Raw genomic sequence first — 24507 nt, 5'->3', positions numbered from 1 at the left:
TCTTTCTGAATAAAAGGGAAACTCTGGCTCCAGGCTGATTTTCAATTGCAAAAATAGACTAAATTCCAACCCTTAAATTACCAAAAGTGCCACATACTTGACAAGCAGCTAAGCAGAGAGCAGAAACTACCAAGTTAGTAATTAAACAGAGCTTAAGTCAAATTAACAGAGACAGACGTTCTTGTCTGGCGGTCAGAACAGAGGCCTGGAGAGTCCTGACTCTGGCCCTGGTGCCCGCACGTGTCAGAGTCCAGTCCTGATGTGCAGCCACAGTTGTCCGGGAGAGACCCAGCTCCCTCCACCCCCATCTGTCTTCCTGGAAAGGCTCCCAGGGTGGGAAGGGGTAGTGTTCCTGCTGAGAGATGAGAAGTGGGGCGGGGGAGGTAGGCCTGAAAGGAATCAAGAGGTGACTGCTGTGGGGACCTAGCTATTCCCCATTTCAGAATTTGTTTCCAAATATTACAAGGGGCCATGGAAGATCTTTTTAAAAAATATAAAATGATTGTAGATTAGGAGCTCTTATTAAGTACCTTAGTGGAAATTATTCATTTACTGAAAAAATACTGAGTGCCTACAGTGGTGGACAAAGCACAGTTCTAGGCTTGGGTTCCTGACATGCTGGAAGGGGAAGGCAGACAATGAACAGGCAAATAAACGTGTGGCATGGATATCACTATAGTGAAGGGAGGAAGAGAGGGAGTTCAGGAAATAGAAGGGGTGGGGAGTAGGGGAGGATGGAGTTGTTATTTATATTAGGCAATTAGGGGAAGCTCTTCTGATAAGGGATATTTGAGTAGAAACCTAAAAGCAGAAGAGAATTCCAGTCAGAAGAAACAGCAAGTATAAAGTTCTTGAGTTGGAGGAGTGTTTAGCATGTTTGAGGACTAGCAAGGAGCCCAGTGTAGCCCGATTAGGGCAAGCAAGTGGGAGTGGTAGAAAGATGAGGTTTGAAAAGGTTAGGGGCTAGATCATGTAGGCGTTCTAAAGACATTGGCTTTTATTCTAAGTTAAAAGTGAAGGCAGAATATCCTCCTTTCCCATGGCTGAATAACATTCCATTGTGTATGTATACCACATCTTTTATGCAAAAAAAGGGAAAAGGGCATTGAAGGATCTTGAGCAGGTCTACGTGACTTAGAAGTAGACTTACAAGTGATTTCCAGTCACTTGGGCTGCTGCATTGGGAATAGGCTGTGGAGCAACAAGAGTAGAGACAGAAAGACCTGCTACGAGGCTATTGCAATAATCCAGGGGAGACACAACTGTGACTCAGATCAGATGATGGTAGAAAGTGGTTAGATTCAGAATAACTTTTGACAGTAGAACTTGTAGGATTTGCTGATAGTTTGGAACCAGGATGTAAAAAGTATTCAGGGATGACTTTAAGGATATGGGCCTGACCAAGTGGAATGATGGGTTCCTATATAATGAGATGGGGAAGAGAAGGTCTGGGGGTTGGAAACTAAGAATTCGTCTTTGGGTGTGATAATCGTGAGATGGCTGTCACACCACCTGAACAGGTATTGTGATACCATAGTGTGTAATAAAATAGGTGCTGCGAGGAAACACAGCTCTGGAAATCAATGAGAATGTGGTTTTGGTTTTGTCTCCTGATGTCCCGTTAACATTTATTTGCTGGAGGAATAGTTTTTTCTGGCGTCGGGTGAAAACTCTGGTGAGTACCATGATTTTTTGGGTTACTCTTAGATATCAGTAAGTCTTCTAGTTTTCTTTAGGTAGGAAATCAGAGTCTTGATTCAGAAATAAGTATGTCCAGTTTAGTTTATTGATTAATACTTACATATGCATTAAAAGGTCATGTTCCTTCTGCTTCTGATTTTTTCTACTTTTAAGCCTCTTCCTCTACCTTCAAACCTGTCAAGCTAGGTCCTGTAGCAGACAGGAAAAAATTATCCCATTGGGGAAGAAATTATGGTTGGCTTTTTTTCTCTTTCTTATGTTCTCAGTAGCTGGGCTTTCAACCACTCCAGAGTTGGAGGCTTTGGAAGGTAGAGGGGAAAGAGATCAGAAAGTCCCCACTTGGCTGAGACCATCCTAGTACTTCTAGCCGTGTCCTCCTTGGTTCTTTCGTGGCTTCTGTGGCTGCTCCCCTGCTGTGGCTCCTCTTTCAGCAACAGCATGGGAGTGGGTGGTATATCCTGTTCTTCCAGCTGCCACTGGTTTTCGTGCAGCTCACTCTCCCGTTTACAGTCCCATCACCCCACCGAGCGGCTCCTGGCTGACTCTCCTGCATGGCCCACCTCTTGTCCACAGGAAGCACACACCCTGTCCCTCACCTGATCCCCCAAGGATATCTCTTCTCTGCTGCCACCCACTTCTTTAGCAGCCTCTCACCTTTAGGCACCCCCCCCGCCCCCGGCCCGGGGCAGTCAGACTCCAGTGAATTAAGCAGCTCCCACCATCCCCCTTTCTCCAAACTGCAAGGAACACATTTCAGCTCTCCAAGTCATAGTCTATCACTAGATCTGAGCTGAAGGTAGACTTCCCCACCTTTTTTATTATACAGTGAGAGGAGCTATTCATAGCATACTGTCTTGAAAGAAATTTCACAAATCCACTCTCTTCAATTTCTAGGAGCCAGACCATTTTATAACCTTGATTACAATGAGGGGCTCAAGTTAAACTGTTCTCCGATACCGCTGTGAAAATCTTGATTTGCAGCGGCCCCTTAATTTCTCTGTGTTTATGTCTGTTGTATTAAAGCCTTGTCCCAAATTCCTTTATAACACCTTGTTACGTTTTCAAAGTGTGGGAATCAACAGCATATGAAATGTACTTAATGCCACAAGATTAGGGGAAATTGCCTATGGTATGAACAGCAAAAAGGTCTGAGGACTGAGCCCTGAGACTTTCAGAAATCAGAGAAATGAAGAACCAGCAAAAGGACACTGAGAAGGAGCACTTAGAATTTGCCCTATTTCTGGACTGGCTTTAAAAAAAACAAACAAACCCCCAAACTACCCTTCAGGCTTGTAGAACTCTTCTGTTCTGAACTATAATCAATACTCTAAGAACTGGCTTTCCCAAGAGTGAATTTTCCATTCTTCGTGATGTCACTCTTGATGTGTACATGCCTTGGCGTTTACCCAGTGTCCGTTGTCTCCTTTTAACCACTGATAACCCTGTGAGGAAAGTTCATTACAGACAGGAGAACTGAAGGCCAGAGAACTTTCAGAGACTTCCCCAAGGTTCAAGAAGTAAGAGGCAATGGGTGGATTGAGATGTTTGGTTTCAATTTTATTTTTTTATATATACTTAATGTAGCTTAAAAAAATGTTTATCTTAATTCCAGGTAGTTCACATTCAGTGTAATACTAGCTTCAGGTGTACAATACAGTGATTCAACACTTCCATACATCACCCAGTGCTCATCACGACGTGCCCTCCTTCATCGCCATCACACCTATTTAATTCATCCCCCCACCCCGCCTTTTGGGTTTTGAGCTTTTTTGCACAGCAGCCTTGGAGACCCTCATGAAAATCATAGTATTTCAAGGTTTTGCTGAAGTCGTCTATTTAATCAATGGACGACAAAGGTTTTATCTCACCAGCAGGACAGAGTACCGTGATTGATTAATTATGACTGATCAGTTATGACTGCCTGATTGACCAGTTATGACTGCCTGAATGACCAGTTGTGACTGCCTGATTGATCAGTTATGACTGCCTGATTGATTAGTTATGACTGCTCTTGGTGTGGTAGGGGTTCTGGTGGCATGTATGCCATGTATTTGGCATCACCGATTTAATTATTGTGTGTGTGTGTGTGTGTGTATTGTTTCCTGGAACAGTTGCAGTTTCTCAGCACATATTACAAGAATGGGAACAGGAAGAAAGAGCAGGCTAAACCCATCTTAGGTTACTGAAGATGACAACATTGTATACATGCAGTCTGAGAGCACACATTTTTTTAAGATGTGGCATGAGTAAAGAAAACAGCCTCAACTCAGAGCAGCCTTACAAACCAGCAGTTTTCTCCCTGGATTTTTATTTTGAGAAATTTTGAACCAACAGAAAAGCAAAAGAGTGAGTATTACAATGAGTACTGTATGTCATTTTCCTAGATTCATCAGTTGTTAAAATTCTCCCTCTCTCTGCTTTTATTCTGAATTATTTGAAACTAATTTAGAAGTTCATGACACTTGGGGATTCATCTCTTAAGAACAGGGAATTTTCTTATATGATCAAAACGCCATTATTACACCATTAAAAATAATATATAGGCCATATTTAAATTTACACAGTTGTCCCCTAAAGTGATATCAGATTGACTGTACTACTTTTTGACAAGATTTTATCTCGGTAAATGATATATTGTAAGATTTTTGACTTCATTGATAAAATGTCCATCAAAAATGAGCATGTTGGGGTGCCTGAGTGGCTCAGTTAGTTAAGCATCTGCCTTCGGCCCAGATCATGATCCCGGGGTCCTGGAATCGAGCCCCGCTTCAGGCTCCCTGTTCACCCTTCTCCCTCTGCCCCTCCCCCTGCTCGTGTTCTCTCTCTCTCTCTCTAACAAAATCTTTAAAAAAAAATGAGCATATTATTTTATTACCTAGATATAGTACACTTTATTTTACTAGCCTTTTACTTTTGGGCATTTAGTCTGCTTTTGTACTTATCAGTTGCTCTTGTAAATGCTGCTGCAATGAACATTGTGGGAACATGGTAGATTGGCCATAATATATATTCCAACCTCTTTTTCCGGGGCCTTCCTATAGTAAGAGGCTACATTTTTCCCAGCTTGCCTTGATTTGGGTTCTAGATGTAATTTAGTTTCCACCAATCACTTGCACTTACCTAAGATTTGGAAGGCAAGAGAGAGGTGGATGTCTGGCTTTTGCTGCTCCTGGATTTCTCCTAGAAAGCATGGCTATTTATTTATTTCTTCTGCAGTGTCAGAGGCTACGGAAAGCCATTGGAGAGTTGAAGGCAGAGGCGTGGAATGATCTGATTTAGTTTTTTTTTTTTTTTGAGTTCTTGTCTTTATCTTTTTTTTTAATTATTATGTTATGTTAATCACCATATATTACATCATTAGTTTTTGATGTAGTGCTCCATGATTCATTGTTTGCATATAACACCCAGTGCTCCATGCAGAACGTGCCCTCTTTAATACCCATCACCAGGCTAACCCATCCCCTCACCCCCCTCCCCTCTAGAACCCTCAGTCTGTTTTTCAGAGTCCATCGTCTCTCATGGTTCATCTCCCCCTCCGATTTCCCCTTCATTTATGTTAAAAAAAAAAAAAAAGAAGAAGAAGATAGCAGGAGGGGAAAAATGATTTAGTTTTTAAAATCATGCTAGCTGCTGCTTGGAGAACAGATTTAGAAGGGAGTGTAATTGGAGTCAGGATCCAGTTAGGAGGCTCTTGCTATCTGGGCGGAGATGAGGGTGGTTTGGACTAGGATGGTATCTGTTGATAGAGGAGGTGAGCAATAGCTGGGTTCAGAATATATTCTGAAGGTGGAATCATCAGAATTTGCTGCTATATTGTCTGTGGGATGTGAGAAAAAAATGATCCCTGGCTCCCTTGTTGTTAGAGTTCTGGTTGTAATTCAGCGTTCCACCTATCAGATGCACTCGTGTGAGATGTGGAAGGCAAAATTAAGGTAGAGGTCTTGCCTTTGCTATTTCTGACTTCATCCACTGCACCTGGAGGGAAGGCAGCGTGTATGGGTTTAGCTGTAGGAGCAATGGTAGATTTGGTGGTGGGAGCGTTGGCTGGTTGTCTCCTGGTGTTTCACTTTCCTCATGAACTAAAATGCAGACATCAGCTGAGATTGGGGATTGTGGGAGGAGGGACTGGGGCTTATTATTTATCCCGTGTTGCTTCCTCCCCTGCCAGGACCCTATACAATGCCTGGCCTCTAGAAGATAATCACTTTGTTGTTAACTGGACAATTCTCTACTTTCACAGAAAGATTTACCCATAAAGCAGCACCTTTAACTTCAAAATAAATCAATGCAGTAAACTAAAGCAAGGAGATTCTCACATTGCTGAAAGAAGCAATCCTTTTACTATTTAAACCTCAGGTTTCAAACAGTAGTTGTCTTTGAAAGCGTTGCTAGGTTTAGAAGTGTTTTTTGATTCTGACCTATCCCCAAAGGTTCTGTATCTTTTCAAGATATGATTCGTCTCCTGAGGAGCTGTTAATGTTTCTTTAAGGGACAAATAGCCACCTATATTTGAAAACACTTGGGAAATCTCTCGCATTTTTCTGACAGTCTTGAGAAATTGGTAAGCCAGCCTTTAACACTTGGTGTGATGAAACTGGTCATTCCTGTCATGGTCCATATTTCTTTTTAGAGCACGTTACGCTTTTTTCATTATCCTCTGCTATATTGAATCCTAATTTCTTGATTCAGATTTCTTTACTTAACCTCTAAATATCCTCAGGTTGGAACAGAATGTTTAGATCGAGTATAAGCCATCTGTGCTATCAATGGTGGAAAAAGTATTTGATTTAGAGCTAGAAGATATAATTTTGGGTCCTTCCTCAGCAATGTCCTGGCTATATGGCTTTGGGTTATTTAATTAAATTCCTGAGACTGCGTTTCCTTTTTATAAACAAGGTTGATACCTACCTCATGTAGTTACTATAAATAATGACAACTAACATCTCTCTAACTTGCAGTCATTTTTCCACATATCATCTTCTTTGATCTTCAGATCAACTCCATGAGCTTGATGGGGCATATATCAACCCCCTTCTACATACGTGGGGGCTGAGGCTGGGCAAGTCTCATGTGAAGGATCAAATAGGAGGTGTCAGAGCTGGAATTTGAACCCAAATATTTTTTCTGCCAAAGCCCATATGCCACCCATCATATTCCGTTGGGTGTATATAGCATTTTATAAATCTCAAAGTGTTCTTCAAAAGCAAAGCACTATTATTTCTGTTATGTTACCATCTATTCCCGAGGAGACGTTCGGTGGTGGTTTTGTTGTGAAAATCGCCAGACATGCAGTCTGATGGTCTAGAATTGTGCTGTTCAGTATGGGAGTCACTCGCCACATGGGGCAGCTGGGCGCTTGAAGTGTGGCTGCTATTACTGAGGAACTGAAGCTTTAAATTTTTTTAATAACTTTAAGTTTAGAAACTGAAGCTCAGTTTTAGTCACTGGAAAACTGGTAAGTATATTTGAAACAATTTGGTTACGTCCATCTATTTTTCCAGCTGTAAGTTTTATGATCTAAATACAGATGAGTATTTCCAATGAAAATGTAGCAGTCATATTGAGATGTACTATAAGTATAAAAAATATGTCAGATTTTGAAGACTTAGTACGACAAATGTAATGTAAAACATCTTACTAATAATATTTATATTGATTACATTTTGAAAGGATAATACTGTAGATACACTGGGTTAAATATATTATTAAAATTAATTTCATCTGTTTCTATTTACTTTTAAATGTGGCTACTAGAAAATTTAAAACTATGCATGCAGCTCACATAGTATTTCTTGGACAGCATTACTCTAGAATTAGCTCTGAAGGAACATTTGTGTTTCGGTGACTAGGTATTTCCAGACCAGACAGTGCAAATCATAGTTCAAATTTCATGTTTTCTCTCAAATAAGGAGTCTCTGGAGCAACCTATTTGGTGTATTATGCACTGGCTAATTACTATTCCTTCCAAACAAGTAGAGGCTCTTGTGGGTGCTCAGTGAGGTTTGTTCAGACCTTCCGTGAGGAGATTTCCTACTTCTGCCTGGTGGGAAGAACCAGCCGGTCTGGCAGGTGTAGCCTTCTAACTCTCCTTCCCACCCACCCTCAAGGCTTCCCGAGTTTGTGTCTTGGGTTCCACTTCGACCTGCCGCCCCCCCCCCCCGCCCCCGGCCCCCGCAGGTTCCAATTCTACCATGCTTGGTTTTGGTGCTTCCTGGCGAGCCCCCACCTGGGTCTGTGCTGGCTTGGCTATTTGCTTGGAGCGTTCCACTGTGCAGGGCGTGATTGGACATAGCTATGGAAGGTGCTAGGTTGCAGGTAATACCTTCGTACATATCCACATTCCTGAAAGTGTATGTGAAAGTTAAACATACCAAAAACAGAGCTATATAAGGTGAGGACTGTAAACCCAATAGCCTGAATATGTATCTTAAGTAATTCCTTGTCTTCTATTATTTTATTTTGGTTCAGTATTTGTATATATTGCGAATGATCACCACAGTAAGTCTAGTTAACATCCATCACCATACATGCAGATTTTTTTCTTGTGATGAGAACTTTTAAGATTTACTGTTTTAACAACTTTCAAATACACTATTATTAACCGTAGTCGCCATGCTGTACATCAGCATGACTTATTGATTTTATAACTGGAAGTTTGTACCTTTTGACCTTCACCTATTTTGCCCATCCCGTACCCCCTGCCTCTGGCAACCACCAATCTGTTCCCTGTATCTATGTTTTTAAAAATAACATAGTTCCTATAAAGTGAGATTATAAAGTATCTCTGACTTATTTCACGTAGCATAATGCCCTCAAGGTCCATTCATGTTGTGACAAATGACAAGATTTCATTCTTTTTTATGGCTGAATAATGTTATCTGAATAATATATATCTATATCTATCTATCTGTGTACACACATGTCACATTTTCTTTATTCATCCACTGATGGATACTTGGTTGTTTGCTTATCTTGGCTATTGCAAGTAATGCTGCAGAGAACATGGGGATATATATAGCTTTTTGAGTTAGTGTTTTTGTTTTCTTTGGATAAGTAGCCAGTAGTGGAATTGCTGGATCGTATGGTAATTCTATTTTTAATTTGTTGAGGAAGCTCCATACTGTTTTCCATAGTGGCTGCGCCAATTTACATTCCTACCAACAGTGCACAAGCTTCCCTTTTCTCTACATTCCTCACCTCATGCTTGTTATTTCTTGTTTTTTGTTTGTTTGTTTGTTTTTGTTTGTTTTTTTTGGTAATAGCCATTCTAACAGGTGTGAGGTGATATCTCATTGTGTTTTGATTTGCATTTCCCTGATGATGAGTGATGTTGAGCACCTTATCATGTTCCTGTTGGCCAAGTATATGTCTTCTTTGGGAAAATGTCTGTTTAGATCCTATGCCTATTTATTTTAATTTAAATTCAGTTAGCCAACATATAGTACATCATTAGTTTCAGATGTAGAGTTCAATAATTCATCAGTTGCGTATAACACCCAGTACTCATCACATCACGTGCCCTCCTTAATCCCCATCCCCCCACCCATCACCCCTCCAGCAATCTTCTGTTTCCTATAGTTAAGAGTATCTCATGGTTTTTCTCCCTCTCTGATGTCTTCCCATTCAGTTTTCCCTCCCTTCCCCTATGATCCTCTGCGCTGTTTCTCATATTCTGCATATGGGCAAAACCATTTGATAATTGTCTTTCTCTGATTGACTTATTTTACTCAGCATAATACCATCCAGTTCCATCCACATCGATGTAAGTGGTAAGTATTCATTCTTTCTGAGGGCTGAGTAATATTCCATTGTATATATATACCACATCTTTATCCATTCATCTGTTGATGGACATCTCTCCTATGCCAGTTTTTTAAATTGATTTTTTTTCTTTTTCTTTTTTTCTTGCCATTGAGTTGTATGTTTTCTTTATTTTTGATATTATTATATATATGATTTGCAAATATTTTCTCCCATTCAGAAGTTGCCTTTTCATTTTGTTGATGTTTCTTTGCTGTGCAGAAACTTTGTAGTTTGATATAGTCCTACTTGCTCAGTTTTACTTTTGTTGCTCTTGCTTTTGGTGTCAGATTAAGAAAATTATTGCCAAGACTAACGTTGAGGAGCTTACTGCCCATGTTTTCTTGTACAAACTTTGTGATTTTAGGTCTATGTTCAAGTCTTTAATCCATTTTGAGTTAATTTTTGTGTATAGCATAAGGTAAAGGTCCAGTTTCATTCTTTTGCATGTAGCTGACCAGTTTTTCCAATACCATTTATTGAAGAGTTTGTCCTTTCCCCTTTGTATATTATACCTTATCTTTTTTTTTGAAACAAAAAATATTTTTACTATAACATAAGATTTACAGACGTTTCCAGACAAGCCATACAAAATGGTCCTAAGCTTTTTCTTGAAGGAAGGATTCTACACTTGGACTCTATAGCAAAGTCACAATGTTATTAGTGAGGGCTGTGATGTTTGCTTAATGTTCCCATTTTGGTTCATCAAGCCCTTGTCCTCTACAATGTCTAAATAAAGTTAGACTTGGCTAAGGAGCATATTATTTTTTTTTTTAATTTTTTTATTGTTATGTTAATCCCCATACATTACATCATTAGTTTTAGATATAGTGTTCCATGATTCATTGTTTGTGCATAACACCCAGTGCTCCGTGCAGAACGTGCCCTCCTCAATACCCATCACCAGGCTAACCCATCCTCCCACCCCCCTCCCCTCTAGAACCCTCAGTTTGTTTTTCAGAGTCCATCGTCTCTCATGGTTCTTCTCCCGCTCCGATTTCCCCCCCTTCATTCTTCCCCTCCTGCTACATTCTTCTTCTTCTTTTTTTCTTTCTTAACATATATTGCATTATTTGTTTCAGAGGTCCAGATCTGAGATTCAACAGTCTTGCACAATTCACAGCGCTTACCAGAACACATACCCTCCCCAGTGTCCATCACCCAGTCACCCCATCCCTCCCACCCCACCCCCCACTCCAGCAACCCTCAGTTTGTTTCCTGAGATTAAGAATTCCTCATATCAGTGAGGTCATATGATACATGTCTTTCTCTGACTTATTTCGCTCAGCATAATACCCTCCAGTTCCATCCACGTCGTTGCAAATGGCAAGATCTCATTCCTTTTGATGGCTGCATAATATCTAAGGAGCATATTATAAAGAACTTGTTAGCTGCTTTTAACCAAATGCTACTAGATCGCCATTAAAAGGGGGAAAGGAGCCCACAAAATTAAAGCTACCTCTCCCCCTCAAAAAAAATAAATAAAAACACCCACACCCCCAAAGCTAACCCTGACAACTACTGTCATTCGTAGTTCTTTATACTTAAACCATAATGGGGGAAATGAAGAAAAGCAGAGAGGGGCCACTTGCTTTTAAATGTTTCGCAGCAATCCCAATGGTACTTCTAGCCTCTGATCATGCTTTACAACAGTGAATCAAGACATAGATCTGCTAATGTGCATTTAGTCACCAGAGGACTGAAGATGTCTGGGCTTTTATTCTGTAATGTTTCTAAGACTGTGTCCATTAAATGCAAACAATAAAGGAAGAAGTCTTGGCATATGAGGAGAAGTGATGCACACACTTGATCAGATTGATTTTAAATATTATTCATAGCATATATCCTAGTGCATGCTCTAGATGTTTCTATGGCTTGGGCTTTGTTTGTCTTCCACTGCTCTGCTCCATCATTTGCTAATGGATCATCTGGACTGGGAGGACTTAACAAAGCCTGGATCAATAGCAGAACTGGCAGATCTGCAGTGCTGGGGAGCACTTATCTTTCAACATATCTAAACATATTTTTTCCAACGTGTCCACATTAGGATGATAAATTTTGGTCATGAAACGTACTTAAGGGGCTGCCATTGGGTATTCTTCTGGAAGGAATAGTTAAAGTTTAAAAGTCCTTCCCTTGGGGCGCCTGGGTGGCTCAGTCCGTTAAGCGTCTGCCTTCGGCTCAGGTCATGATCCCAGGGTCCTGGGATTGAGCCCAGCTTCTCCCTCTCCTCCCTGCGTGTGCTATCTCTCTCTCTCTTTCTCTCTAATAAATATATAAAATCTTAAAAAAAGGGGGGATCCTGGGGGCCAACAACGACCACATGAAACTATGGGCGTTGCTCTCATCTTATTCTTTAATGCCAGGAACTGGTTCTGCCAGCAACCGCTAGTTTCCTTGATAAATCCTGCAGGGCAGCCTGGCCATCTTGCCAGATCCTGAGTTTGGCGTCTGGTCTTGACTCTGTCTTCCTATACCTTGTCTTTTAGCTACAGTCTTTGATGCTATCTTCCTAACATTTCATATTTGCTTTTTGATTTTGTGGGATTGTTTTCACAGTTGAAAACATAATTATCTAAATGTACCACTATGGCTAAAGATTTGACACTTTTAGCACCCCGGATAAGTGCCCTCATTTTTCTCAAATATATTAAGTTTGTATATCCCACAGATCTCACCAATAGTATTAATATTTTAATTTTTCCCACCATCCATTTTTTTTTTTTTTAATATTAAGGGTAAAGAAACAATGCTTCTCAAAAGTTTTAGCCTTGGATTTTAGTGTGTTTTCAAATGAAACCTTAGTTGCAAGCCTAGAAAGTAAAGCAGAGCACTGTAGCATGCTGTGGTTGGAACAGCGGGGGTGTGTGTGTGTGTGTGTGTGTGTGTGTGTGTGTGTGTGGGTGCTGGGGGATCGGAAAGGGAGTGCAGGGGCTCTGACCGGAGCAGACAGATGGCTGCCAACTCAACATGTGAAAAATCACTGAGTCACTGAAATAAACTATTCACACAGGATATAGACCCTTCTTTTGGGGCAGAGAAAGTGATGCTGCTAAAACTGTTGTTGACTTGTAGGTGGTGCCACCATGATGTTTTTGAGTTGATATCCAGTAGCCTGAAATTGCTTGTTGAAAGTTGATTTATGACTGTCAGAGTGAAATATTCCAATGGCGGGGGGTTGGCCTGATTGGTCTCTGCTGGATTCTTGAATCCCATACTGGGCAGTCCTGGAGGGAGGCTCTGTGTGTTTATTCCTATGAGAACATGCCTATAATTTGGGGGTGGAGGAAGAGAACTACAGATAAAGACACTTCACTCCATGCTCAACAACTTGGTTTTATTCCCTTACCATCTAATGCAGAAGATCACAGATGATTTTTCTGGCCAGGTTTTCCTCATAAACCAAGACAATGAAGTATGGGACACTTGCTAAACACATAGAAATGGACTCCAAAGCTCTTGATCACCCTCCTTCCCTGCTTCCTACTCTCTGGTCCCACTTGGCGTGTTTGGCATGAGGATGGGGAGGGCAGAGCTCCAGCATCCAAGGTGGGCACGAGTGACACCATATTAATAAATAAGTATTTTATTAATGGTGAAGAAGTTCCCGCTTTTCCAAATGATGTGGTTTCAGTGAGAGGGCAGAAACTAAGATTCCTGTGCAAGTGAATGGTTTATGAAATTGTCTTGCGAATGAAAGCAGATAAATGGTTTATCAGACCCCATCCTTCTTCCCCATCAGCATTCCACTTCTTTCACTGCACAGTGGCATTTAGTTTTCAAACAACATGAAGAAAAGGTGGGGGGGGGGTGCCAGGTTTAAATTTATTTACCATATAATTGGTACTGAATGCTTTAAACATTTATTTAAATGGTAGGATTTACTTTTCTATTCAAATATAAGATAATCCAGGCTCAGAGAGGTAGAGCATTTGCTGAAAGTCACACAGCTGGTAACTAGGCGTTGCTCTAAAATCCATTTGCTTACATAACACTGGGCAAATGCCCTCATATGAATGAGTAGTTTCCACTTAGGATCCCTATAGCCCTTTGTACACAATAGAATATAATGCACACCATGACTCGTGTTATGCACCTGTCTGTCTTCCTCACTATATGTAGGTTCCCTGAGGCTAGAGACTGAGGCAGACACGTTTGTTTCTCCTCCCATCAGCCTCTCCTTTTCTCTTTGCCAGTAGTACTTATCTTGTTGTCCAGAATATAGTCACATGACTACACTTAGCTGCAAGGAAGGCTGGTAAATGTAATCTTTAAGTGGGATTTTTCTACCCTTAATAAAAATTGAGTTCTGGGGCACCTGGATGGCTCAGTAAGTTAAGCATCTGACTCTTGATTTTGGCTCAGGTCATGATCTCAGGGTCATGAGATCGAGCTCCATATTGGGCTCTGCACTCAGGGCAGAGTCTGCTTGAGATTTTCTCTCCCTCTTCTTCACTCTAAAATAAATAATGTTAAAAAAAGTTGAGTTCTATTGCTAAGAAAGCAGGGGAGTTTGGATATGAGGTACAAAACATTTTTGTATAGAGTACTTTAAAAAAAATTATATTTTAGGGGCACCTCAGTGGCTCAGTCGGTTAAGCATCTGACTCTTGATTTTGGCTCAGGTCATGTTCTCAGGGTCCTGGGATTGGAGCCCCGCATCCGGGTCCCTGCCAGTGGGGAGTCTGCTTCTCCCTCTGTCCCTCCCCTTGCTTGTGTTCTCTCTCTCTCAAATAGATAAACAAAATCTTTAAAAAAATTTAAAATACCTTAAAAAAATAAAATACCTTTTAGGAAGGGCACATTTTCTAGCCTCCTTTCTACTCCTTTTTCTAACTTACCATAATACACATATATGTTACTTCTGGGCATTGGGTTTAGAACTTGGCAGAAACTTCTGTGGAGGCAGCACCCTTCTTTCTTTTCCTGACAATTCCTCTCTGAGGTCAGGAGTGGGTTCTACTCACTTTCTGCCTGGAAGGGGCTCCTACCGTCTCTCCAAGATCTGGAAATGAAGCTCTAATCCCTAGTAAGTGAGCCCCTCAAATCTGTATTTGCCTCTTTCTTGCTTTCTAAAGCATTTCTTTTATCAAGTTCTTCTCATTTGTTCAAAACATAGTTCAATGTGATTTTCACCTCATTTGCAGGAAAAGGTCCATTGAGAAAGGTGGGGGAAGAGGTGTCATAGCTATTGCATTTGCCTGGAAACTATTTGTGATATGATTAGCCCATTTGGAGAAGAGATCCGTGGACTCTGAGCAAGTGGTAAGAATAAAAGTATTTCCCATTTAGGGAAAAAAAAGCATTCATTCATTCATTCATTCATTTATTTAAAAATTTCCAGCAGTTTCTCTGATTCTTGGGAAGGCTTTGAGGGACTTTGTGAAATTTTAGGCAATTTTCAAAGACTTCTCCAGTTGTTTCCCACAGGAAATGTAAAAGCACACATTTAATTTTAGTTCATTTGGAAGTATTTCAGGAAAACAGATAGAATGTAGAAATAGGGAGAAATGTCTAAATAAATAAACTTTTAAAAAAATCAGGAAATAAGTCATTTTGTGTTGTTTTACGAAAACCCATTTAATACTAATCATGCCTACCATTAACTATTTGAAGTTCAAACTGTCTTTTGGCAGGCAGGATTGCTTGGTAAGCTGGCTCTGTAGCGCAGGGTTATGGCACTGGATTCATCTTAGTTATTTTAATAACCACAGAGATAAGCACGACCAAGGGCCTGGGACATATGTGTAGAACTGAATGGGTGCCAACAGTAGAAAGAGTTTCATTAATGGACCTAATTGATTCAGGTCTTAAAACTTTGATGAGGGCGCCTGGGTGGCTCAGTCGTTAAGCGTCTGCCTTCGGCTCAGGTCATGATCCCAGGGTCCTGGGATCGAGCCCCACATCGGGCTCCCTGCTCAGCAGGAAGCCTGCTTCTCCTTCTCCCACTTCCCCTGCTTGTGTTCCCTCTCCCACTGTGTCTCTCTCTGTCAAATAAATAAAATCTTTAAAAACAAACAAACAAACAAAAAACTTTGATGAGACTCTTACAAACTTCTGGCCATTCTGGGGCGGGAGGGGAATCAATTTGCAAGTTAATTAACTAACATCACATATATTATTTATTAAGTTTAATTGTCTATGAACTTTATGCAGATGGTTTTGCTCTGAATGAGAGAATCAATGTCCATAAATAAGTGAAAATATTTGATTTCTCTGAACTCTGCTTATGTGTCTGTATTATGGGTATTATAGCAGGACCGAAGGTTAACAAATTATTTTGACACAGAGAAATGTAATCAGGAACTTTCTACCTAAGTAAGGATGTAAGCAGTTCTCCACAGTGATAGTATAAATAGAAATTTGAATTTGTTAATTGGCAAAATAGGTCATTTCCGTTAGGTCAGTCTTATAGCCAGTGGGGAATCTTTCTACTATCCAATTAAAAATATCAGCAATTAGGGACATCTTGTAGAAGCCTATGTCATGTATTTTATATTAGTAGTTGTGAAATAATAGAAAAAACTATTAATTAAACCTTTTTAATTTCCTAAGTGATAAGAGCACTAGGAGCATCTTTTGTTCTAATATTTGGTCTTCAATCCTGATTCCTGACACAGAGCTCCTAAATCCCTTGTAATTTCCTGGGTAATAGCAATGTCTTTTGTTTTCATGAGATGACCTCTCGGTGGGCTCCTGGATGGGCTCTGGTCTCCAGAAAGACCAAGCTATGATTAGATGCTTGGAATTTTCAGTTCCACCCCGTTTTCCAGAGAGGGGAGAGGGACTGGAAATGAAGTTAATGATCCATTATGCCTCTGTGATGAATCTCGAAAGTATGGGGTTTGGAGAACTTCCAGGTTAGTGAACACATCCACTTATCGGGAGGATCACACACCCCTACTCCACAGGGATGGAAGTTCCCAGACTTGCCCCTAATTATCTCTTCATCTGGCTGTTCATCTGTATCCTTTATTATATCCTTTATTACATAATAAACTGGTAAGTGTTTCCCTGAATTCTGTGAGCTGTTCTAGCAAATAATTGAACCTGAGGAAGGGGTAGTAGGAACCTTCCATTTAGAGCCCATTGGTCAGAAGCGCAGGTGACAACCTGGACTGGCTATTGGCATCTGAAGTGGTGGTGGGGTGGGGGGCAGTCTTGTGGGGCTGAGCCCTCCACCTGTGGGATCTGACGCCATCTCTGGGTAGATCGTGTCAGAAATGAGTTAAGTTGCAGGACGTCAGGCTGGCGTCACAGAACTGACTGGTGTGGGAGAAAGACCCACCACCCCTGGTGGCAGGAGTGTTGTGAGTGTGTCCGGAGTGGGAGAGTACAGGAGACACGCAGGGGGAGTGGAGGTGTTCTCTACAGTAGCCCAGGGAGATAGAGCCAGGTTTGCCACATATTTGAAACACTCCTTTGTTAAAGTATAATTACATAGAGAAAAACATAAAAATCTTAAGTGTGGAGCTCAAATTTTTATAAATGGAATCTACTCATGTAATTAGCACTCTGATTAAGAAACAGAGTATGACCAGGGGTGCCTGGTTGGCTCAGTTGGTTAAACATCCAACTTTTGATTTTGCTCAGGTCATGATCTCAGGGTCATGGGATTAAGCCCTTTGTCGGGCTCCCTGCTGAGCGTGGAGCCTGCTTGAGATTCTCCCTCCTTCTCCCTCTGCCCCTCCCTGCTTGCACGCTCTCATTCTCTCTCTCTCAAAAAAACCCGAAAAAAACCAAAACAAAGAAAAACCCCACAACAGAATGTGACTAGTACCCTAGAAAATTCAGTCATGCTCCCTTGCAGACTGCCACTGTTTTTTTTTTTTTTTTTAAAATATAGACACACAAGCACACCTTTTTCTTAGTCATCAATCCCTTTTGGTTTCCATCTATTCTTAATACCATCTAAAAGTAAATGAGTTCTGACATTTCTGATGAGCCCCCAGGTGGTACAGATGCAGTCGGTTAGCAGGCCGCACTTGGAGTAGCAAGGACCTAGAACTGCAAGGTCCAGTAAGGTGACCTTAAGCCGTGTGTGGCTATTGGGCACGGGAAACGTGGCTAGTCCAGGTTGCGATGTGCTGTGGCAGAGAAAGAAGAGTGAGAAACTGAAGGGGAGACTTTCCTGCTCCCATTTCCTGCACGAAGAACCTCCCTCTTGAACCAAAGGAACTCAAAGTATTCCCACACTACATACACTGCATCACTCTGGGCTGCTAACTTCACAGGGACACGTACCACATCTGTTTCAGTGCGTCATTGTGATTCCAGCACCTGGCATAATGTCTGACATGTGAACATTCTTCAACATAGATCTTGAATGGCTGAATGAAAGAATGGAAGAACAAATGTATGAAAAAAACAAAGCGGTGGTCACAGGGGGCCCAAAATAGAGGAGAAATCACAACAAACTCAGTATACAGCTGCTTGACCTCCTCCATGTAATTTGGTAGTTGAGCTCTATGGGATGAGACCCATTCATCTTTGAACCCCTCAACAATGCCTTGCCTATAGTAGGGGGAACTCAAAAATTGTTGCATGAAATTATATTTTTTAAAAAAGTAAATGCTACTAAAGGCCATTGCCGTTCCTTGAATTATTCTTAAAATAATAATATTGACTGGGGTGCCTGGGTGGCTCAGTTGGTTGAGTGTCCAACTCTTGGTTTCAGCTGAGGTCATGATCTCATGGGTTGTGAGGTTAAGTCCCACGTCAGGCTCCGTGCTCAGCAGGGAGTCTGCTTGAAGATTCTCTCCCTCTGCCCCTCCCCCACTCAAACACATGCACGCTGTCTCTCAAATCTTTAAAAAAATAATATTGATGATAGTCTGTTTAAAAGTTTTATATTCCCATTTATATTACTTTAAAAGGCTTAGGGGTACCTGGCTGGCTCAGTTGGTAGAGCATGCGACTCTTGATCTCAGGGTTGTAAGTTCAAGTCCCACATTGGGTGGAGAGAACTGCCACTGAGGCAGGGAGATCACACGGCCTGCAAGGGGTCCCAGGACTCAGGGATTTCAGGGCAGGGTCTTTGCAGCTCCACCAGGAGAAATGTATGATCCTTCACTGACCAGAGTGTATTATGGTCTCAAAGACTTGAGAATCCTTGGTTTCTCTGACTCCCAAAAGGAGACCTCTTCATCCTTCATTCAGAGACATTCCAAGTATGCAGATAATTCACAACAGGGCCCGGGGAGAGTTGCTATCCATTTATTCATGTATTCATTCTTTCTTGATTACTCTTTGCCAGGCACTGTTATGAACAATAGGGATACGGCATGGAACAAGACAGATATTGTCCTTGTTGTCTCTTGGTGCTTATATTCTAGACAAGGAGACAGAAAATCAATAAGTAAACACAAACATAGACAAGTTAGTTTGAAATACAGTGTCAAGACAATAAGGCTAACATGAGAGTTGGAGGGTGGGGGCCATGGGATGGTTGGGGAAGGCTTCTCTGAGGAGGTGACTTATTTTGTAAAGTAAACTTTCACTGAAGTATAACATACATGCAAAAATGTGTGCGCGTCCTAAGTGTACAGTGTGATGAATTTCTGCAGAGTGAGCACATGCAGGTAACTACCACTCAGGACAAGCATTAGAGCATTACCAACACCCTGGGAGCACCCCCACTCCCTGAGGTGGTGACATTTGCGCTGAGACCTGCATGCTAAAGAGGTGGTTGTGCAAAGCTCTAGGCTCAGAGTGTTCCCGAGAAAGAGAAGAACAGTTGAGAAGCCAGAAAGAACTTGGCATGTTTGAGGGACAGAAAGAAGGCCAGTTTGGACCAGTTTATTGATGTAGCACAGCGATATTTGAGCTATGTGTTTGTAATAGGACTCTCAACTTGGGACTGGAAAGGAAGCAACACCTTGATTATAACTGCTCTTCAGGCCCCATCTCAGTAAGTTGGGCTCTTGGGATCCTGAAGTAACTTGGAGCAGAGAGTCTTAGCAGAGAGTCTTGGATCATTTCTTTGGCTCAATTTTATGGATCACATAGTGTCCACCTCATCCAAGGAGGGTAGTTATCCTAGTTCGTGCCCAACTCAGGTATAGAGACTTACACAATGATTTTATAATCTCTCACATTACAATAATTCCCTAGATTTTTTTTTCAATTCCATCAACCTCCCTTCACCATAGTAACCCATCAAACAAGAGTTCCTCCTGTTATCTTGTCTGGGGCCCCGGTCTTGACATTTGATATTCCAGAATTTCATCATGACAATCTGCTTGAAAGTCCCAAGTTACCTAAACATTTGTATATAGGTAGGGTTGGTTCCTGAGAAAGGGATGTAGGTAAATGACAGAGGTAATGGGATGCACTTATGTAACTGGAAACAGTAGGAAAAATGCGGAAGTTTTTACACAAACGTCTATTCCTTGAAGCTATTATGCTCAGAGGAGATATGTCAAATCGTTTTCTTCCCATCCTAGTTAAGTTTTAAATATTTATGTGTGTGTGTGAGAGAGCGCGAGCGAGCACGGGCGTGCATGAGTGGGAGGGGCAGAGAGGGAGAGGAAGAGAGAATCTCAAGCAGACTCCACGCTGAGCGTAGAGCCTGATGTGGGACGCCCAACAGACTACGCCACCCAGGGGCCCCCAACCTTGTTAAGTTTTAATTCTGCTTTAATATTAGATAGTCCTACAAGTATTGATATTTTCTGGTATGAACAACATTCAGAACTTGACAGATGAGCACTTTGGTGAGGCAGTCATGCCTTCACACTGGGACACAAATTAACCTAATTTGGTCCCTGACTGCCTATGCAGAGGTTCTGTCTGGGCCCCCAGCCACTCTTCAGGGTGTGTTTCTGATGAGCGCAGAGCCTATCCACCTTTGTCAACGTCCATGCTGTGCCCCCCCCCCGGAGAACTCCGCAGGGTGTGACCACTCCTGTGGTGGACATCGCTGCTCTAAGGTAGGCTCGGCCAGGGACCCTGTTCTGTGCCCGTCTGTAGCTGGCTGTGACTCCTCCCACAGTTCTTCCCTGGCGGCTGCCCCCACAGCCCTCAGATGCCAGAAGCGTATGGAGGAGGACCGTCTCCTCTACTTTTACTACACTCTGGGGGAGGGTCCCCCAGGCAGGGCTGCGTGAGCTCCAGAGTGTTTCCATATTTATTTCCAGCCTTTTGTTCAACAGAGAAGTCTGACACGATCCCACTGGGGGCTGAGTCGAGAGACAAATTAGAAGGACAGATACCTGGCTGAGCTCAGAATGTTCCCATCCTTAGGAGTTTCTTACAGCTTAACAGGATGTTTCTTACCCTCAGGGTATGTGCCTTCCCTGGAGGCTCCTTAGCTTACCTCCATACAGATACCTGTCAGCCTCTTCCCATCTGCCAGGTGTGTGCAGGCATCCTGATTCTCCAGCCTCGACACAGCACTAGATCTTTCTCAGGGTGGCTTTGCAGCTCACTGATGGTTCACCATTCAGGCTCAGGAAGGCCTGAATCTTGCAGCCTTGCACTGGGAGCCGCTACTCCTTTTAAAGAATGCTCAGTGCTTTTTTGTTTTTTCATTCAGCAAAAGCCTGGTCCTTGTTTTGACAAGTCATGTCCCAACAAGAGAAGACAGTGCTTGCAGTCAAACCACCTTAACATGTAAATCTCCTGGGAAGTTGGATCATTTCTTTGGCTCAATCTTAGGAGGATGAAGGAAGACGGTGGGCTCCTTACTGATCTCTCAAACTAGAGTCTCACCCCCATAATTTATCTGCTTGCATGGGGCCATTTGAGTAATCTTTCTTAAGTACTGAGTCGTACCTCTGCTTTCAAAACTTGTACTGTTGGGGCCCCTGCGTGGCTCGGTGAAGCACTTGACTCTCAATTTTGACCCAGGTCATGATCTCAGGGTCCTGGGATTGGCCTGCATTGGGCTCCCCACTCAGCGTCGAGTCTGCATCGGATTCTTTCTCTCTCCCCCTCTCCCCCTCCCCCCCAAATAAATAAATCTTAAAAACAAAACAAAACAAAACAACTCGTACTGCTAACCCATCACTTAAAGGCTGATGCCCTTCCTGATCCTTCTTGATCCAGTGGCCACCTTACTTCTTCTGCCTCTACTTTCCCTACTTCCCTCTGCATGCCGTATTTCCCAGTCACATCGTCTACTCCATGCCTGTACCTTTCCTCATGCCGTTCCCTTTGTTTGGTATACCACTCTCCCCTCCCCTTTACTACCAGGCAAGCTACTCATCCTTTAGGCCCAGCTCACAGGTCCTCCTCTAAGAAGCCCTTCCCTCCTGATACCTTAAATTGTCTCCTTACTGCAGGGAAGGTGTCCCCAGCTGGACGTGCAGGGCCTGGCTCACAGAGTTGAAGTTCTACTGAGTGGTTGGTTGGTCCTGAGGCCTGGCGTACCTCTCTATATGGCATGGATTTTTCTCCTTGGTTGTGTTTGTGAAATGCTCTTTCTCTCCTTATTTGGCTTCTGGGGCCCAGTGTGCCATCCATTAGTGCATAAGGGAGTTGCCTGTTCATGCCAGATCATCAGCCTCTTTAATCCTTCTTTGTAACTGGATTATGTCAGATTTTACTGTGTGCCTGGAGACATCCTATGGGTCTCATTTCAAAATAACAGAGAAATGTCATACTAACCACCCCTCCCAGCCCCCAACAACAATGTATTTGTTTTTGCAACAGTTCAATAGAATAATATTCAGGGAAAAACCAGGAACAAGAGGGGGAAAAGAACCCAAAACACCCTCCCAAATTCTTGAGACAGTTAATGCACTAAGTATGTCTAAGGACTCTCAGCTCCTCTAGGAGGTCTGCAGGAGAACCAAGAAGGAGTCACTGTGTGGAGGGGTGAGTGCCTGTACTGCCCGGACAGATGAAACTGTTGGGCTGCCAGTGGGGAGGACCCGTGGTCAACAGGACCCTTTAATCAAAGCCCAAGCCACTGCTAATAGATTAGGTATTAGATCAACAAGAGGCAGATGCTGAGGGTGGCAGTGGGGTGGGGGTAGGGGTGGTATGGTATGGGTGAGGGGGCGGGGAGGATTCAAGTCTTGGAAAGTTAGAGCTGAGGCACTCAGAATGAGCAAGATTCTCTGGCCTGTGCTATTCCTATCACTCCTCTGCTCAAAAACCGGTACTGCTTCCCTTTTATAGCCACCCCTGCCGCCCCAGCCCACTTCCCTGGCAACCACTCATCTGTTTCCATCTCTCTCATTTGGTCATTTCAAGAATGTTATATAAATGGAACCATACCGTCTGCAGTTGTTTTGAGGTGGGCTTTTTCACTGGGCATAATTCCTCTGTGTGTCGATAGTTTATTCCCTTTTATTGCTGAGTAGTATCCCATGGTCTACATGTATTATCATTCGTGTAACCATTCCACGAAAGGGTAGTACAGAAAATTCTTGTGATGGAGCTGTTTCTTGATTGTGGTGGTAGCCACATGAATATATACATGTGATAAAATTGCATAGAACAAAACACACGTACACATGAATGCGTGCACAAGTGCTGAAAGTTGAATGAGGTGGGTGGATTGTATCAATGCTGATTTCTTAATTGTGATTCTGGGCTATAAGTCTAGAAGATGTCAACACTGGGGGAAACTGGATGAAGGATATGTTGGATTCATCTATAATGTTTCTTACAACAATGTATGAATCTACAATTATCTCAAACACAAAACAAAACACAAACACTTGGTGGCTCTCCTTTGCCTGTGGAGCCAAAGGATAAACCCTTTGGTCTGGAACTCAAGGCCTTCCATGCTCCGGCTCTACCCTCACCTGCCTACAGTCTCCTCTTGCACCACTTCAGCAGGGCTGACTTGTTCAACATTTCGTGCCAGTCACTTTTCTTTAAAGTAAACTTTTCTTTTCAGTTGAAATGTAATGTTCAAATGGAAAAGGGGTCAAATCACAAAGGTACAGTTTAATGAATTTTCACAACATGAACGCACCCATATAACCAGAACTAGAATAAGAAGTCGAACATCGCCAGGACTCCAGATGTTCCCCACCCCCCACTGCCTCCTGTCCATTTACTACCCTCCAAAGGATAATTGCTGTCTGGTTTCCATCCCATATATTGGTTTTTCCTGTATTTAAACTTCATATAAATGAATTCATGGATTCATTTTAATTGGCTTCTTTTGTTTAGCATGTTGGTTAGATTGATTCATGTTGCAGGTGGAAGTGGTTCATTATCTTTGCTGTATAGCATTTATTCCAATGTGTGAAAAAAACCATAATTATACAATTTATACATGGTACTATATTGGTGATTATTGGATTGTTTACAGTTTGGGTTATTTCAAATAGATCTGTCATGAAAGCTCTTTAATATGCTTTTTGGCTCATGTCTCTACTCATGTCACTTATATTAATACCTAGAAGTGGAATTGCTGGGTCATAGAATATACATGTGTGTAGCTTTAGTCGGTACTGCCAAATACTTTTCTAAAGTGGTTGCACCAGTTTAGACTTTTCCCAGGAGCATAGGGGAGTTCTTGTTGTTCTGCATCCTTGCCAATTTTTGGCATCATCAGTCTAATTAATTGTAGTGATTCTGGTGGGGTGTATAGTGGTAGGTCATTATTGAGGACTGGTTGCAAGGGGGTTTTCTGCTCTTCCTTGCCAGGAGGAGAGTGCCGTTGCTGCTTGTTCAGTGCAAGGGTTACCTTGGGGATAGAGAGGTTTCCCACTTCTTCCCCAGAGGTAGATGGCTATGTCTATCCCTTCTGCAAACAGAGGATCTTAGCCTGGGCCTCCGGGGGTGGGGAGGGGAGTTGCCTACCACTCCCCTAGTGGTTTGAAGTTTTGACTTCTTATAAGAGAAGCTTCTGGAAATGGATGGGGTTGCCAGTGAGGGCTCTCTCAGCTATCCTGCCTGCCTCAGTCTTTCTTTTGAGTACCTGGTAGAGATTATGGAAAAGAGCTTGGGAATATGAACCTCTCTTCTGTCTGGGGTTCCCATGGATTGTTAACTTCATGCCAACTCACACTTCACTTTTAAGAATTTGTTATAATGCTAGCT

General features: G+C 42.2%; 1 pseudogene; it reads right to left on the bottom strand.

The window, feature by feature from the left end:
- Nucleotides 1-11203: 11203 nt before the first annotated feature.
- Nucleotides 11204-11928, bottom strand: LOC116641374 (annotated as a pseudogene).
- Between the last annotated feature and the right edge of the window lie 12579 nt (nucleotides 11929-24507).

This window comes from Phoca vitulina, unplaced genomic scaffold (assembly GCF_004348235.1).
Source record: "Phoca vitulina isolate PV1807 unplaced genomic scaffold, GSC_HSeal_1.0 scaffold21, whole genome shotgun sequence".
NCBI classification, from domain to species: Eukaryota; Metazoa; Chordata; class Mammalia; order Carnivora; family Phocidae; genus Phoca; species Phoca vitulina.
The sequence above is the reverse complement of the archived record's forward strand: the minus strand, read 5'-3'. Positions and strand labels throughout refer to the sequence as shown.